Here is a 14,767-nt window from a genome sequence, read left to right as displayed (position 1 = left end):
TGGCCCATTTTTTAATAAGTGAAAATGAGTAGTTTGGGAGCTTAAACATTATGTTATCCTGCCTGCCCTCCAATCAAGAAATGCAAACTTGTATTATCTTGAATTCACTTTAAAACACAGTTTCAGCACATAAAAAAAAAAAGTGAATGGAGAGATGGAGTGAGAGGTTAAGGTTAGCAGATGTAAGCTTTTATATACAGAATGGATAAACAACAGAGTGCACAGAGTACTATATTCAGTACCCTATGATAAATCACAATGAAAAAGAATATAAATATATATATATATATGGATAACTGAATCACTTTTCTGTACAGCAGTAATTAACAGACATGGTAAATCAATTTAAAAAATAAAAAGTTAGTATCTGAAAAATATCATTCTAATTCTTTTTCTAGTACCTACATTTTTCCAGTGGTCATGTATGGATGTGAGAGTTGGACTGTGAAGAAAGCTGAGCGTCAAAGGATTGATGCTTTTGAACTGTGGTGTTGGAGAAGACTCTTGAGAGTCCCATGGACTGCAAGGAGATCCAACCAGTCCATCCTAAAGGAGACCAGTCCTGGGTGTCCATTGGAAGGACTGATGCTGAGGCTGAAACTCCAATACTGTGGCCACCTGATGGGAAGAGTTGACTCATTGGAAAAGACCCTGATGCTGGGAGAGATTGAGGGCAGAAGGAGAAGGGGACGACAGAGGATGAGATGGCTGGATGGCATCACTGACTCAATGCACATGAGTTTGGATGAACTCCGGGAGTTGGTGATGGACAGGGAGGCCTGGTGTGCTGCGATTCATGGGGTGGCAAAGAGTCAGACACGACTGAGCGACTGAACTCAACTAAACAAATAGGATGTGATTTTAAACAATAACACCATCACGTCCTATTCTATTTTGTTATTTCCATGCCTCAGTCAACCTAGAAGCACATATCTCTGGAAACAGTCCAACTGGAGATGATCTTCTTCCTGACAACAGCATCATCATGTGCCAAGTCTCCCACCCTTGGAGAGCCCTCCTTCCTAATGTCCTTGCTGCTTTTTGCTTCCTTTCTATTCCCTGTTATCACTCTGGTTCATGTAATCACAGCCACATACCTGGATCATCCCAGCAGGACCTTCATGGCCTTATGTTCAAAGCTCCCTTTGCTCACCCACTTTCTGCCTATTCCCTTCTAACCACCATTTCTCTCCCCAAATCTTACCAGCCAAACTTCACAAAGATCAACCACACTGGTTTTCCTCCCATTAACTCCCCTCCCTGTGCTCTGGTCCCTGCCACTATTTTCATTTTTTCTCAGGCTCCTTCATGTCTCCTTTTTCTCCTCCCACCTTTAAAAATGAGTGCCCCAGGGCCCATCCTGTCCCCCCACTCTCCCCACCTCCCAGGCCCAGTTCATTCACACATGCCAATTACTCCGAATTCCTCAGTCCAGCCTGCTCCCTCCAGCTTCCACTCACTTCCCACCTCAATGAGATGTCTCCATCTGGATGTCTCAGTGGTTTCTCACACTCAGGATTCTCAGCTGGATTCTGCCCCTCCTCCTGTGCTCCCCAGGTCAGGAAAGGACACCTTATCGTGAGCCAAATCATTCGTATCACCCTTGACCTCCAGCCACTAATTAGAGCAGGTTTTTCCTCCCAAGTAGCTCATGAATATATCCCCCACTCTCTAAACCTGTGACTACTCAGCCTGTGGTGACCAGGAACAATCATCCCCTGGACTAGTATCATAGCCTCTTTGTGGGTTTCCTGCCTCCAGACCCACTCCAAAATGCCATCTTCCGAGTCCGCCATCTGATTGTTTCCTAACATGCAAAGCCTGACTGCATCAACCTTTTGCCTTCAAGTTTCTGAGGAGGAGCCATCATCCTCTGGGTCCAACAACATTCCCATCATTTCACATTATACACATTCCATATCCACAGAACCACATCCATGGAGACTCTCCTTGCTCCCCGGAGCTTTGTCTGTGCTGCTCTTCCCACATCGAGTGCCTTTCCTATTCTTATCCCAGAGGAGGCTAGCAATAGGGTCAGGGAGACCTTCCTGAAGAAGCACTGCACCCAGAGTCCTGGGCATTCATCCCACGTTGGCACAAGTGAGACTCACCCTGAACAACAGTGATTTCAATGGACTCTTTGCATCAACTCTCTTGTTCTGAAAAAATATCTTTTATGGGCCCATTTTATTGCTATGTTTCTAAGTTCCTCAGAGGCAGACCATGTTTTCGGCCACTTCATATTCCTGCTGTCCATCCCAGCACCACATTTCATACATGGCAGTTGGCCAGTAATTGCCCGGTGATGTAACCGGACAACATCTACTGACAAGAATATTCTGAAACATGTCCTTTCTCCTGTGCTCTGTCTGCGAGCAGTCAGTCAATCTTATGACTATGATGCTGCTTGGACATCATCTTTGTGAAAAACAAACAAACAAAAAAAATGTGTGTTTGGATTTGCATAGAAGGCAAGGTTTAATGATTAAGGTTCCACTCCCCAGCCCAATTCTCCATATATGTCAACTCATTTTATCCCCACAAAAACCCTCCAAGGTAAGGTTACTGCTGCCATCTCTCAAAAGAGGATGTTAAGGCAGAGATGGGTCCTGGAGTAGCTCATTAAGAGAAAATCTAGGATACAGAATCAGGCAGTCTGGCTTCAGGGCCTCTGGGTGCCCCAGTGGTCTAAGGGGATTTCAGACAGAGTTCAGAGCAACTACTAAACATTTACAATGTTACAGTTTTTATCCTGAATTTCATTAGCTATAAAGCACTAACCCCACCACCCAAAAAAGTACCCTCATCTCAAAAGGACCAACAAAAATATGCAAAATTAAAGTTATGTTGAAATTCAATTTCTGCTAAAGAATTTAAATCTGAAATTATCTCTTTCATATTTGATTTTTTCTTCCAGTTTTATTGAGATATAACTGACCTACTATGTAAATTTAAGGTTTAAAGTATAATTGACTTACATACATCATGGAATGATTATCACAATAAGTTTGGTGAACATCCAACATCTCATATAAATACAAAATTTAAGAATATAAAATTTTTTCCTTATCTTCTATATCTAATTGATCACAGTTAACAATAATATGTGTTGGAGAAGACTGTTGAGATTCCCTTGGACTGCAAGGAGATCCAACCAGTCCATTCTAAAGGAGATCAGCCCTGGGTGTTCTTTGGAAGGAATGATGCTAAAGCTGAAACTCCAGTACTTTGGCCACCTCACGTGAAGAGTTGACTCATTGGAAGGCATTGGGGGCAGGAGGAGAAGGGGACGACAGAGGATGAGATGGCTGGATGGCATCACTGACTCGATGGACGTGAGTCTGAGTGAACTCCGGGAGTTGGTGATGGACAGGGAGGCCTGGTGTGCTGCGATTCATAGGGTCGCAAAGAGTCGGACATGACTGAGTGACTGAACTGAATTGAACAATAATATGAAGACAAAACTTTGATTGCACCCTTGAGTAGACTGTAGGAATAGGTTCGTCCACGATCAAGTTCACAACATGAAACTGCAGACAATGAACCATCAACTCTTCCATGATTTTGACCTCTGGTATATGGTTTCCTGGGCTTACCACGTGGCTCAGTGGTAAAGAATCTGCCTGCCAATGCAGGAGACACAGGAGATGCAGTTTCAAAATCTCTGGGTTGGGAAGATCCCTTGAAGGAAGGCATGACACCCCCTCCAGTATTCTTGCCTGGAAAACCCCATGGACAGAGGAGCCTGGTGGGCTACAGTCCATGTGGTCACAAACAGTTGGACATGACTGAGCAACTGCATAAGCATGCACGCATATGGTTTACTAGAGCCCCAAAGTACTGATCTGTCTTTTTCAAAGAAGCATTTGATTGTATGCAGTCATGGATGCATTGTGTATATGTTTAAATGTATGATGTTTCCAAATTTCTAGAACTCAGGCACCCAAAACTTCACTTTGTAACCCATGTGTGATAAAGTATGAAGAGTTTGCAAGGGGACTGAAATCAGAAAAACTGGAGCTGAAATCCCAGGCAGCCACTGACCTTGAAAAGCTTACACTCAAGAGAGGATGACAGATATATACCACAAAATTTCAATACAGTGTTGTGAGTGCTTTGACAGACATAAACACATGATGTTATGAGAGTAGAAACAGAGGTGTTGGGGGCGGGAGGTGTCGAGGAATGACCTTTACAGAGAGGATGCCTGAGCCAAGTCTTAAAAGAGAAGTAGGAGTCTGCCAGGCAAAGAAAAGTGCTTATTAACTGCTGACCAAGGAAGATCAGTTACACCATCCACATGGCTCCGCAAGGAAAGCACACATCATCAATCGCTATGAAATGGGCAAGAGAATCAATTCTGAAGAAGCGTGTTTCTGGTGCTTTTGATGAAAACTGTAGTAGAGATCTCAGGGGGAAAGATGAAAGATCAGAGAGACCTATAGGTATAAGAACCTTGTCTCTCCACACCATCCATTCACTCAAACTATTTTTATTGGACAGAACTGAAAGAAACATTGTTGGCAAATAAAATACCTACCAGAACATTCTGGACTGCTTCATGCTGCATACACGCTTGAACTTTGACCTGTACAGCACAAATCCATATTCAAGTGGTTAAGGGGCCATATAAGATGAGCGCTTGTTATGAATGAAACTTTGGTGATTACATCAGCTATACTAACCCAGAACAGCTGACGACCATCGCCAGTATCATGTATTCAGCAATCAGCAACATCTTTGGTACAGATGTCTGGGAAACCATTGTGCCAATTATGCCGTAATGATGACAGTAGAGAGCTTGGCTAGGGAATTCTCATTTCATGTCTTCTTTGAAAATGCATCTCTTAAAAGAGGGAAATAGACAATATATACTGTGTATCCTGTCACTCTTTTTGGCTTGAGCTGTGTTCCATTTGACTCTGCAGATCGTTGAACTTTCTGATCTTGGAGTTGGGATGGTATAAGCTAAAGGGTTTTGGCACATGCAAAACCCACTACATTTTTGAATGCTCAAGACAGTTTTACAATGTCTCAAGCTACATCTGAGCAAACCTGTTTCTTACTAATACTGTCAGTCTTTTTGAATGTTTTCTCTACAAAGGAGAAAGGGAGAAAAATATCATTTTTTAGAAACCAAAACCCATCTCAGCTTCACACAGTTTAACCGGATGGTCTTTTCTGTATCTCACTTTTAGAAAAAAAAATATATAGAGAGAATAGAAGACCATTGTTTATAGGAAAATAGGCAACAAGTGACCTGGTGTCAGTGCAGACTTAAGTCTTCTCTCACATCTTTGTAATGGCAGTACTGTGTGCTAAAATCACTTTGTTTCATCAAATATTCACCAAGCACTTACTGTAGGCTAAGGACTGTTCCCAATGAGAGTCAATGTTCAGAGATGTGAACCTCAAGCACAATAATATTTTCAATCATCAGAGAAAGTTTATCTCATGTTTTCTATATAGAACTTAGTAAGGTTAGGAATGGAGAAGGCAATGGCACCCCACTCCAGTACTCTTGCTTGGAAAATCCCATGGACGGAGGAGCCTGTTAGGCTGCAATCCATGGGGTCGCTAAGAGTCGGACACGACTGAGCGACTTCCCTTTCACTTTTCACTTTCATGCATTGGAGAAGGAAATGGCAACCCACTGCAGTGTTCTTGCCTGGAGAATCCCAGGGACGGGGGAGCCTGGAGGGCTGCCGTCTCAGGGGTCGCACAGAGTCGGACACGACTGAAGTGACTTAGCATAGCATAGCAAGGTTAGGAAAATGTTCAAAAGGATTTTCATCAACAGGAAGGAAAGAAAAATGCATACATTGTCAGGCCTTAGTTAACCAGATAATTCCATTATAAGCCCCAGCCTCTTACCTAACTTCCCTAACTCTTTCGGTAATTCTAGGACATTTTTTTATTTGAATAACCAGCTGAGCGTGTGCTCAGTCACTTCAGTTGTATCCAACTCTTTGTGACCCCATGGGCTGTAGCCCATCAGGCTTCTCTGTCCATGGGGATTCTCCATGCATGAGTGCTGGAGTGGATTGCCATGCCCTCCTCCAAGGGATCTTCCCAACCTGGGGACCAAGCTCATGTCCGCCTGAGTCTCCTGCATTGCAGGAGGATTATTTACTCACGGGGCATTTATTCAAATAAAGGGGTATTAAATTAAGCATAAGGTTTTTGTTCCTGGCCAAAATAAATGAATGCAAGACCACAGAAGAGTGGGGAAGAAGGATTTGCTACGAGTCAGATCTTCAGATGATGAAAGGGATGCACCTTCACCGGGCTGTGTAAATTTAAACCCCAAGCACACTATTGCTTCCAGAAACTGCTTCCAACAGAAAATTTTATAGACATTTTAAAGTCTCATGGGTGAGTTCCTGAAAATATCACAGTTGGTCAAAAAACATATGTGTTTCAAGTCTTTCTAACTTGCTTTGGTGTTAGCTTATAAAAACTCATAGGTGTATATTGGACTCATTAAACTGAGGGACTCGTAAGCACCAGCTCGATCGGGGCAGGGTGCTGACAGGCCTTATACATTATGCAAGCTTCCCCACATCATTCTGCCAACATGCTTGCATTTTAATCCAAAACATTCCCAGCTTGTCAAAGACTAGGCCTCCCTGGAACACATAAAACCATTCATGCCACCTCACGCAGAGGTTCTCTGATGTGGACAGATTTCCACTGGAGACTGAAAGGAACCCACGACCACATTTTCACATGTTACTTCATATCAATCCAAAACCCTCTCTCCAGAGCTAAGGTAACACTAAAACAGTAACACAGGGAAAGTATGGAGAAGAAGATGGAACCCAAAGTATGCTGGCTTGACAATTGTCAAACCCCAGGTTCATTTATCACTGAATAAAGGCAATGAATAGTCCTGACTCAGCTACAGACATTTCATCTGAGAACCCACTAGAGATGAACATGTGTTTGTATGTGTTTGCACATGCATGCTAAGTAAGTCATCTCAGTCATGTCTGACTCTTTGCGACCCTATGGACTGTAGTCTGCCAGGCTCCTCTGTTCATGGGATTTCCCAGGCTAGAATTCTGGAGTGGGTTGCCATGCCCTCCTCCAGGGGATCTTCCCAACCCAGGGATTGAAACTGTGTCACTTCTGTCTCCTGCATTGGAGGTGGGTTCTTTACCACTAGTGCCACCGGGGAAGCGTGTGTGTGTGTGTGTGTGTGTGTGTACACAATTTTGTAGAGTCTCCCAGGGCTGTCAGGATCATATTGAAGTTGAACAGAAAAAAAAAAGATGCTTTCAAATCTCTAAATTTTCTAAAGGGGCCAGGGAGAAAATTTGCATAAAATACTTTACAATTTCATGTTGACAAATTAGCATGTCAAGACAATTAGCCTCTTTGTAGCAAGATGGTGGACAGATGCATAGAAGACTCATGACTCTGATTGTTCTACAAAAGTCAGTAAGGTTGAGTCTCTGACAGAGTTAGTATGTGAAAGAAAGAAGAGATAAGAACTGGAAATCTGAGGCAAAAGAGCCAGGGAGCAAAAAACAAAGGGAAGCATATAGAATTGTGGTTGCAAATAGTATGAGTAACTTTTGTTCTACAATGTGTGTGGAGCTGGAAGCAAGACACTCATGAAGAGTGGACTATGAACCACAAATAAGGGGGTTATGACAACCTGAACAGTGGAAAGCTGGTGGGGAGGTGAGTCCTTCATGATGGAATGTGAGGTTCTACAAACCACATGAGAAGTTCAGAGAAGAGGCAGAAGAGCTCTGAATTCAGCAGATGACCCTGAAGAGTGAGTGGTTAAGTGAAAAAAAAAAAAAAATAGTGATGTGCTTCCTTCAATTAAAAATAAAAGATAGAAATGCTACAAAAATTTGAGATCAGTCTAATATCTAGAAGATGTTCAAAGGATATTCACTAGCTGCCATATATCTGAACACATGGGCATTCACACCAGATTATCTGTAGTTAATGTAGTTTGGTCTCTGGGTTAGGTGTGCCTAACATAGATGACTAGTAGAAGTGTATGTAAAATGTCCAGGCAACTCAGATGGAGGACTATACTATGCCAGGTCCATTTCATTTTTTCTTCATAAATGATTGATGTTAAAAATGAAAAAAATAAGCAACAGTCCACAGAATATGATTTCCCCAAATCTGCCATTCTTATCAATAGATGAAGCATATGTGGCCTAGATCACATTTCTCATGTGTGAGTACACAATCAACTTGAGAGCTAAACACCAAATTTGGTTACACTCAGCATCAATTTAAGGGATGCCATCGAGGGAAGTAGTTGGCACTCACTGATGGCTTTATCAACAGCTTAAGTGACAGGATGCAGCACAATGTCACTGGAATCCTTAACAACCAATTGAAATAAAGGGGACAGAAAAGAAAACTTGGTTATCTCAATGTATCAGGCTAAAACTAAATATAGGAAGTCACTTACATACAAACCTTCAAGCTGCAGACTTTCAAAGATGCAAGCAAGCATGCCAGCCCCTGTATGTCAGTTGTTGTAATGTTCTACTGTACTTTTCAAGATACTGTACTGTAAGATTTAAAATGTTTTCTCTTTTTTTGTGTGTTTGTTTTTATGTACTTATTATTTATGTGAAAAGTACTATAAACCTATTACAGTACACTATTATATAGCTGATTCAGTTAGTTGGGTAGCTATGCCAACTTTTTTGGACTTACACATAAACTGGACTTAAGAATGCACTCTCAGAATGTAGCTCTTCCTTATGTAGGGAACTTACTATAATGTTTTCTAGGAATGTAAACACACAACTGGGTTAGGCAAAAATTTCTTACATATAACACCAAGGCACAGTTTGCAGTTTTTTAATTTTAAAAATTAAATTGAATAAATTTCATCAAAATTTAAAAATTTTTGAAGACCATTAAGAGAATGAAAAATAAGCTATAGATTGAGAGAAAACATCTATAAGCCATATATCTGATATAAATTTGTGTTTGGAATATATGAAGAACTCTCAAAAGAACTCAATAATAAGGAAAGAAGCCAGTTTTTTTTTTAATGGACAAAAGATATGAACAGATACTAAACCACAATGAGATGCCACTGTACACCTAGGAGAATGTCTAAAATTGAGAAGATTGAATATAATGGGTGTTAGCAAGGATACGGGTGAACTGGGACCCTCATACACTGCTGGTGTGGAATACTAAATGCTGTATCCATTTGGGAAGATAGTTTGGCAACATCTTTAAAAATTAAACATACATTTACCATGTGATCCAGTCATTCTGGCCCCTAAGTATTTACCCAAGAAAAATAAAAGCATACGTCCAAAGATTGGTACACTAATGTTTCCAGCACTTTTATTTGCAGTGGCCAAACTGGAAACAACCCAACTGTCCATTGCCAGGATAAAGAACCTGTGGCATATCCATACAATGAAATACTACTCAGAAATAAAAAGGAATGAACTGTTAATACACACATGGAATGAACTGCATGGATGAATTACAACACGCATGAATGAATAATAATTCAGAGTGAAAGGAGCAAAAAAGAAATATAGATTGAATAATTCTATTTATACAAAATTATAAAAAATGCAAGCTAATCTAAAAAGAACAGAGGGCAGCTTGGTAATGACTGCCTGGGGATTTGAGAGATGGGAGCCATGGAGCATGAGGAAGGAAGGCAAGAGTAGCAGGAGGGAGGAATTACAAAAGGGCAGAAGGAAACTTCCAGGAGTGAGGAATAGGTTCCTTATCTTGATTGTCTTGATGGTTTCACTGTGATATACATGTGTTGAAACATAAAACTGTACATATTTGATATACAAAATTTATTATATGTTGGTTATACCCCAATAAAACTATAAACACACACACATAAAATAAAAGTTAAGGAGAAAATTCCAATGAAGAAAGAAGAGAACCGTCATGATAATGGATAACTCTGTGTATCTATACATCATCTTTATAAGATTAATGTCAGAAAAGCTACATGGTATTGTAGTGCAAGAGCTGGCAGATAATCTTTTCATTGTACTGGTCATATCCTTATTCAAGTACAGAGGTTGATCTGGGGTTCTTATTTGAAAACTGATAGAATGAAATGCAAGAGGAAATGTATTCACTGTATATGTAATTGGCTGGACTAAGAAGCATAAGCATGGAATGATTTAAATTTTCTAAATAATGGCTACTAGTTTCACCCTGTTAAAATCCCCTTTCTGCTGAGTAGCCACCTTCCTTAACAAGATGTCAGTTTCGATTCCACTATTTTACCCTCATGTTTGGCAACTAAAACCATCTCATGTCCTGTGTGAAACTTTCTGTTTTCTCCAGTTCTTGTTGCTTGGGTTGAGGAGGTGAGAAGTGGTTTGCTCACCCACTTTTTTCTCCCCCCTCCCTTTTTCCTCAGTTTTCACCCCTCTGGCCTGTGCTCACTACAAAAGCTGGGGGATTTGGGTGCGACTTTACATTCTTGGTTTCAGTGACCATAAGTCATAGATGGCCAGTAGTACACTGTTTCTTTTCCTGTTCTTTGTCACTGCTTCTGTCCCCATGGCAGGCACCCAAATGCCCACTGTCTCATGGGGCACACTTGTTGAGCTTCAGAGGGCACTCAGTGACCTCTCCCTGCCAAGTGCCCCCCCAGAGAAGAAATCTGCTGAGGCTCTGAGGCCCTGTCTCTTGCTCCCTGCCCTCATCCACCAAATTGGGTGACCTAGTCCATATCCTTTTGTGGCCTAAATACCCTCAGCCAAAAAGACTCATATAGGCTCCTACCAAGATGATGCCTACTTCAGCCCAGGCTCCACCTGAGGTCTCCATTTGACCCCAGGGAACTGCCATATCTCCTTGTCAAGTTCAACCATGAGAAGGCACACTGACCCCACCCCAACCTAGCGCTCGTCCACACTTCTGCCATCTCTCCCCTGCTCCATTTCCTCACAAGCAATGTCACACATTCTGAGGGTTTGGGGTTTAGGAGCCCACCAACGTTCAGAGAACAGACTATCACCCATTTCTCAGTGTGGAGAGAAGAACAGTCTGAGCACCTCAGTCTCACAGGCAGTTGAGGGAACAAATCAAATGCTATCTCTTCCACAAGGCAAAGAAAGGGGGAAGATACCATGTGGCAAATTCTGTATTCCCCCAAATCGACTCCTTTCCCACTCACCAGATTATACTTTTTCTCTTTGTAATAGTATCTTTAAAAATATCTTGACCCTATTTATTTATTCCTTTTTGGCCATGTGATGTGTGGGATGTTAGTTCCCTGATCAGAAATTGAACCCATGTCCTCTGCAGTGGAAGCATGGGGTCTTAACCACTGGACTTCCAGGGAAATCCCTGCTTACACTCTTTCTTGATAAATAACTGGAAACTTGAGCCTCTCTCAGTGGGGTAGGATGGAAGAAACTCAGTTCAGAAGTGAGCCCTCTTGGGAGTTGGACTTATAGAATTTAGTGAATATTTCCAAAGGAGGGGCTCCACAGTAAGCCCTGAGCTACTGCTGGATGGCTTCCAGGGAAGAAGACCTCCATCAATCCCTACACATGTGAAAGTGAAAGTTGCTCAGCTGTGTCCGACTCTTTGTGACCCAATGGACTGTATAGTCCATGGAATTCTCTAAGCCAGAATATTGGAGTGGGAAGCCTTTCCCTTCTCCAGGGGATCTTCCCAACCCAGGGATTAAACCCAGGTCTCCCACATTGCAGGCAGATTCTTTACCAGCTGATCCATAAGGGAAGCCCAAGAATACTGGGGTGGGTAGCCTATCCCTTCTCCAGCAGATCTTCCCCACCCAGGAATCGAACCAGGGTCTCCTGCATTACAGGCAGATTCTTTACCAACTGAGGTATTAAGGAAGCATATGAAATCTACTTCCTACAGAGCCCTCTGCTGGTTGCTGCAAAGAATACCAGAGTGAATGGGAATACAGTCTCAGAGGAGATATTCAACAAGTAGCTGAACAACCTTAATGGTAAAATAGAACCAATTCCATAAAGTGAAGTCGCTCAGTCATGTCTGACTCTTTGTGACCCCATGGACTGTAGCCCACCAGGTTCATCCATGGAATTTTCTAGGCAAAGTACTGGAGTGGATTGTCATTTAATTCCATGAAGGAGCCACAAATAAACGTTAAGGGTAAATTGTCCTTCACCAAGCACTGCTCAGGAATTGTCTTCCTACACTTGAAATGAAGGAAGAGATTCCACCAGCTGTGGTATTACAAAGACACTGGGTTTTGTTCTAAGCCTTGAAGACAATGAAGAGTTTGAACTTGCAGAGGTAGGTGGGGAGGCAATTAGAGGTGAGGATATTTTTTGAACACAATAAATCATAAGAGGTAACTTACTAACTATCTTTAAATACAATGTTTCTTAACTTCTCTGATTATAGGAATCACTAGGGATGCTTGTTAAAATACAGATTCCTAGCTCCACCCTAGACCTCTTGAATCAGATCCAGAGAAGCACACTAATTTGAATTTTTAACATGCATCTCTTGGGTGATTCTTATGATGAAGCAGGTTTGGGAAATACTAATGAAGGATCTGAAGTCTACTTTGAATAAGAAATAAAAGTTACCTGTCCCATTGAACAAAATTTTGAACAAAGAACAACAGCAAAAAAATGAGCTCTCATTTCTGTAAAAGTTTGGTGTGGGATAAGGGAGATTTTAATTAAAGACGTCTAAATATTGCAGTAGGCTTTTATGAGAGTTGGAATCCCCATCTCTGAAAAGCTTTATTAAATGAAGAAAATCATTATTTGCCCTAGAAGGGCTGGCTCTGGGGAGCAGCCAAAGGTTTGAATTATTCAGGGATCATTTGGGGGGTTGTGAGAAACCAAAACTCATCTAAGAAACATGAGAGTACAAGGGAAACTCAAGGAGGCCAAATAAAGATATAGAGCTGGGAGTTAGGAAAACTGGAAAGATACCAGGACCTTTCCCCTCCCACTCTTTGAGACCAAGTATTTCCTTATTCCTGTGTCTCTCTGCACATATATTTAATTCTCTTCTATCCTCTGGCCAGCCTATCAATGTAATTATCCATTAATCAATAGCAACTTCATCCTCCAATTCAACGTGACTCCCCAGATACTCAGAGTGAACCGACACAGTCTCCATGAGCCAGTTCCACATTCTTCCAGGTGATAAAATCTGATTGGTTCATCTTGAGTCACATGCCCATGCGTGATCCAATCAGTTGTGGTTACCAGTACTCCTTTTTGACACTCTCAGAGTGTATTTGGGAGAAATGATGAAATTCTCATACAAGGTAGGTAAAAATGGATCTTCCATTGCCTTAATTTTATATTTTACTCCACAACAATAATGTTCTTAATTGAAAATCTTATTCTTTTAAGAATTGTCCCTCTTGACTTCATTTTGAAATATGAAAGAACCCCCTACTGAAATGCCAAGAATAAATACTTACAAACAATGAGTAATCTGGTCTGGTTTCAGAATCTTCTGGATAATCTGAGTTCTTATCTAAGAAATTCTATGTCTACAAACTCAATATAAGAAGCATGTTGCTGGAATTTCTCAAACTTTTATGCTGATTAATCTCTGTCATTTTAAGGTCCATGTGCTTCAAGATAAATTTCAATGTGTTTCTGATTAAATTTCACTTAGCTCATCTAAACGTTGACTAAGTTATCTGAAGTTCAGACAGTTTTTCTTAAAAGCTGCCACGGACTCATTCTCTATGAGCAAGGAGACTGACTTTCATCCTAGGTACATAGAATTGAACTGTGGTGTTGGAGAAGACTCTTGAGAGTCCCTTGGACTGCAAGGAGATCCAACCAGTCCATCCTAAAGGAGATCAGTCCTGGGTGCTCATTGAAAGGACTGATGCTGAAGCTGAAACTCCAATGCTTTGGCCACCTCATGCGAAGAGTTGACTCATTGGAAAAGACTGATGCTGGGAGGGATTGGGGGCAGGAAGAGAAGGGGATGACAAAAGGTGAAATGGCTGGATGGCATCACTGACTCTATGGGCATGAGTTTGGATGAACTCCGGGAGTTGGTGATGGACAGAGAGGCCTGGCGTGCTGCGATTCATGGGGTCGCAGAGTCGGACAGGACTGAGCGACTGAACTGAACTGAACATAGAATTGAATCCAGAGTGCCTCAGCTTGAACGTGGTTGGTCAACCTGGCCTCCAAGTGATTCAACACTAAGCTTATTCACATTAGGTTTCCCATGGTTTGGGGCTTCCTTGGTGGCTCAGCAATAAAGAATCTGCCTGCCAAGCAGGAGACCCAGGTTCTATTCCTGGATCAGGAAGATCCCCTAGAGAAGGAAATGACAACCCACTCCAGTATTCTTGCCTGGGAAATCCCATGGACAGAGGAGCCTGGCAGGCTACAGTCCATGTGGTCACAAAAGAGTCAGATAAAACTTAGTGACTACATAAAATGACTTCCCTTGGTTTTAGGAGGAAAATGCCTCCCTCTTCTATAGCTGCTGCTAAATCGCTTCAGTCGTGTCCGACTCTGTGCGACCCCATAGACAGCAGCCCACCAAGCTCCTCCGTCCCTGGGATTCTCCAGGCAAGAACAATGGAGTGGGTTGTGATTTCCTTCTCTAATGCATAAAAGTGAAAAGTGAAAGTGAAGTCGCTCAGTCGTGTCCAACTCTTAGTGACCCCATGGACTGCAGCCTACCAGGCTCTTCCATCCATGGGATTTTCCAGACAAGAGTACTGGAGTAGGGTGCCATTGCATTCTCCACTAAGAGATGTGAAAGAAAAAGACCACCTACCGGA

At 41.9% G+C, this 14,767-nt stretch overlaps 1 non-coding gene across 1 annotated transcript; it reads right to left on the bottom strand.

The window, feature by feature from the left end:
• Positions 1 to 11,783: 11,783 nt before the first annotated feature.
• Positions 11,784 to 11,855, bottom strand: TRNAY-GUA. Its single transcript has one exon. It is a non-coding gene; the product is annotated as a tRNA-Tyr (tRNA).
• Between the last annotated feature and the right edge of the window lie 2,912 nt (positions 11,856 to 14,767).

The sequence above is a fragment of the Bos indicus x Bos taurus genome, chromosome 9 (genome assembly GCF_003369695.1).
Source record: "Bos indicus x Bos taurus breed Angus x Brahman F1 hybrid chromosome 9, Bos_hybrid_MaternalHap_v2.0, whole genome shotgun sequence".
Classification (NCBI taxonomy): Eukaryota; Metazoa; Chordata; class Mammalia; order Artiodactyla; family Bovidae; genus Bos; species Bos indicus x Bos taurus.
This window is presented reverse-complemented; position numbering and strand designations above follow the sequence as displayed.